Here is a 4354-nt window from a genome sequence, read left to right on the forward strand (position 1 = left end):
CCATAAAGAATAATCTTTATAAAATAATTGAAGTAGAAGTATTAAAACTTATACTTGAAATGAGTATTAAATAACCAAAGATATACTTATATGAAAGTACTATCTTTATTTGAATAATCAAAAATAAGTTTGATTATCGACACCTTATTCTTTAATAAAATAAAGAATATATCTCAGCAAATAATCGGAGTCATAGATCCTCAAATGAATATTCAAATAATATTCAATAAATAAAATAAGCTGAGTCATAATACCTCGAGTGAATATTATAAATAATATTCATTAAATAAAATAAAGGAGTCATACATCCTCAAATGAATATCCAAGTAATATTCAATAAATAATATAAAGGAGTCATAAGTCCTCGAATGAATATTTAAGATAATATTCATTAATAAAATAAAGTTATCGAATAAACTTTATTCTATTAATAGTTTTGAAAACTATAACCATATATATATATATAAATATATATATATATATAATCTACTCGGGATCCTCGACTCCCGGTTTTAGAAAATGTTTTCACCTTTGGGTCCCTATACTATGGGTATATGCAAATTACTGCTATTCTCTAGCATAGGTATTATCAACTGAACCAACAAATATATATGGCAAGAAAACGAAACAGGCATGCATATATATACCATATCAGCATGCTTAATATATCGCAACATTTGCTAATTAACCAATCATGCATCTATCACAAGATAATGCATATACATATATACATCACAACAACATTTATAACGGGTAGAAAACTTGCCTGAGCGACTTGGGGTTACGAATGGCTCGGGACGAGTCTGGTAACCTATAAACAACAAGTAAGTTGGAATTAACCAAAGTCACTTGTACCTCTATACTTTAACTAACTTAGACTCTAACGCTTGTTTTGCGCTTACTGATTTTCTTAAGTCACTCGAGTACCCTCGGCTCCACCATTTTTTGTAATTTAACCTTTACGAGTTCTAAGGCGATTCCTTCGTGAGTGTCTTACGAATTGCCTAACACACTTACCATAAATGTTTCATGCATTAATTAACCCTTTTTGGTCTTTAACCTATGTTTCAAAGTAAGGCGAGGGGAAAAGTTTCGTTCGCGAAATGCCGTTACTTGAAACGGTCGTTTCTCCTAAACCGTGCATCGGAATCGAACGAACTACATATCAAAACGAAGCTCGTAACATGAGCTATCTAAAGATGGCAATGATCAAAATCTAGCAGGGGGTTCTCGGGTCCTAATGTTATGCACAAAAACAGTCTAAAGAAAATCGGACGTTACGACGGCTATGTTTACGCGATTTCCCAATTTTAAACCATTCAAAACCAACCCAATTCAACCTCAAATCCAACATACAACCAACATCCATCCTTATCACATCATAACAACCCCAACCAATTCAATTTTAATATTCATACTTATGCCTAAGCTTAACTTTAACCATTCTTAAGTTCTTTTAATCAAAATAACAACATTTACCATTCCAATTCAATACCATTTCAAATCCCAAACTCTAAATCACAACATCAAGCTACAATATCATCCTACTAATCAAAATCATCTTATAATACATAGGAATCTAGGGTTTGGAGATGGTATACCTTCCTTGAAGTGGTGGGAGGAGCTAGGAAGCCTTAAGAAGCTTTGAGAAGTCTTAGGAATGCTTGGATCTTCAAGGAAAACAAGAAAAACTTCAAGTTAAAAACTTGAAAACACTATTCATAGTCTTCTTCTTTGATTAAATGAAGAAGATAGAGAAGGAATTGATGGCTTAAACTCATGATATAGCCCTAACTAAGCATGAAGATGATTAGGGAATTAACTCACCAATTTAGGAAGCTTGGATCTTTGATTTTGAATTTCTTGCTCTTTTGAATAGTAAAAAGCCGAGAGCTTCTTCAAGAACAAGCCTTGGTTCTTTTTGATTTTGATGAAAATGATTTTGCTTGGCTTGGTTGGCTTGTTTTTGTGTTTGATTTAGTCAATTACCTTGTTGCCCTTGAATTTGTGTGGTTCTCATTCAACCACACCTCCTTCCTTCCCATGTCATGCTTGTCTCATCCTCATGATGTCATCCTCCCCTCCTTGTCCCCTTCTCATTGGTTGGGTGACATCATCCTCTCTAATCCCTTTGATTAACTTCCTAATTGTTTGCCTAATGACCGCTGATCTGTTATACGGTTCGCTTAACTTTCGTTTTCATTTATCGTTTGAAGGATCATACCCGGGATCTCATTACTTAGGTTCCCTTAACCTTTCTCAATACATTATATTCCTTTTTATGATCCTCTATTATAATCCTTTAATTTAAATCCTTTTATCCTGTTATCTTATACTCAATTCTTTCCGTATCTATTGGATTTTCGGGAAAAATCTAAGTGTTCGGATTTGGATTCTGACGATCTTTACATACACTTATATCCCATATAAAGTACTAATAAAATCTCAGAATATCCATATCAGAACCCCTACATAGTGTGGCATGAAAAGTTTTCTCATTCAGCTAAAACACTATTCACAAGGGTTACAAAAAGTTCAAAATTTTGGGGGTTATTACAGTCTCCCCTCCTTAAAAGGATTCCGTCCCGGAATCAAATTGAAAATAAATAGGGATACTCTCTTAGCATTGCACTCTCTAACTCTCGAGTAAATTTTCCCACATTGTGGTCCTACCACCAAACTCCGCCTAGTTTGATAACCCTTTTCCTAAGTACTTGTTCCTTTTCACTCTATAACCCTTCCTGGTTGCTCCATATAGGTTACGTCTGGTTGCATGTCTATGCGCTCATATACCCCTATTTATCTGGCATCCAAATTATACTTCCTTAACATTGATACGTGGAACACGCTATGAACTTGCTACATGTTCGGGGTTAGGGCTAACTCATATGCTAACTTCCCAATACGTCTTAGTATATCCCAGGGTCCAACAATTCGTGGACTTAGCTTTCCTTTCTTTCCGAACCTCATCAATCTTTTTTTTTCCAAGGGATACCTATAACATTACTAGGTCCCCTATTTCCCATTCCTTGTCCTTTCGTGTTAAATCAACATACTTCGTGTTCCCATCTTGGGCTACTACCAGCCATCCTCTGATTAGATTTATCATGTCCTTGGTCATTTGGACTACTGCGGGTCCGAGCATCTTGCGCTCTACAACTTTATCCTAACATAAGGGAGATCGACATTGTCTTCCCTCTAGGATCTCATAAGGCGATATCTCAATACTGACATATGATCTATTGTCGTGATATAACTTAATCCGCGTTAAGTGATCATTCCAAATTCTTTCAAGTCTATTGCACAGACTCTCATTATAGCTTTTAGCATTAGAGCTTTTGCTTCTCAATACCCATTCTTTTCCAGTTCGTAATCGCTATCACCTTCCGTTCCTAATATTATACTGGTTATACTTTTGCTCGTTAGCGTTCTATAACCTTTTAATAACCACGTCAACCTTAGTATCACGAATGTGTTCCCATTCTGCATACTACCACCACTTTATTACTCCTTTTTCAGTTGTTTCTATTTTCCAAAATTTGATCAATCAAATAGAAGTAAAGGAATTTGTTGAGAGATCACTATGATCATGAACACTTGTTATATCGCATAGTTAGTACAGAAGGTGGCCAGCCTTTAGTACTTGACAAGCAATTAAACAACATGTGGTATCCTACTAGGCTTCTATCACAAAGATAGATAGTCATTCGGCAATACCTCCCCTTCTGGAAGGGTTGTTCTTCTCAGCTTACATGAAATGAAAAGAAGAGAAAAGAGCGAACTGAAGAGAATTGTATATATATGTAAAAATATTGCCATAAAATATCTGGCTTGGAATCTACCTCTGAACTATAGAGGTTTGTCATAGGAGAACAAAACATATATGTATTTATATCAACATCGAGTATTATCACATCGCATTTCACATGCTTAAATATTTGCTATTCCGTCCATCATTCTATGGACCCATGCACTTCCTCTAGCTTATACACAATTACCTTTGAAACTCCCTCGATGTCGAAAATCGAACCTGGGATCTCATTCTAGACATCATCGTTACTAGAATTCTATGCTTGCATCGCAACCTTCCTTATATAATAATATGGCTCTCTATTGATAAGAAAGAATAAATATTCAATAGGTAGATACTCTACTTAATTAGTCTATCAATGATAACTTATACACTACCACTACCCGATTAGTGGTATTCAATCTCAACATCGATTCCAATACAACTCTCACGGTTGTAACCAGCTCATTACTCGCAGAATCATTGCTGCATTACTATGGTCCACTACTGACCTACTGTCGTCATTCATTTTCCATGAAGTCTTAATAGCTAACCATACGGAGT

The sequence above is a fragment of the Apium graveolens genome, chromosome 6 (genome assembly GCF_009905375.1).
Source record: "Apium graveolens cultivar Ventura chromosome 6, ASM990537v1, whole genome shotgun sequence".
NCBI classification, from domain to species: domain Eukaryota; kingdom Viridiplantae; phylum Streptophyta; class Magnoliopsida; order Apiales; family Apiaceae; genus Apium; species Apium graveolens.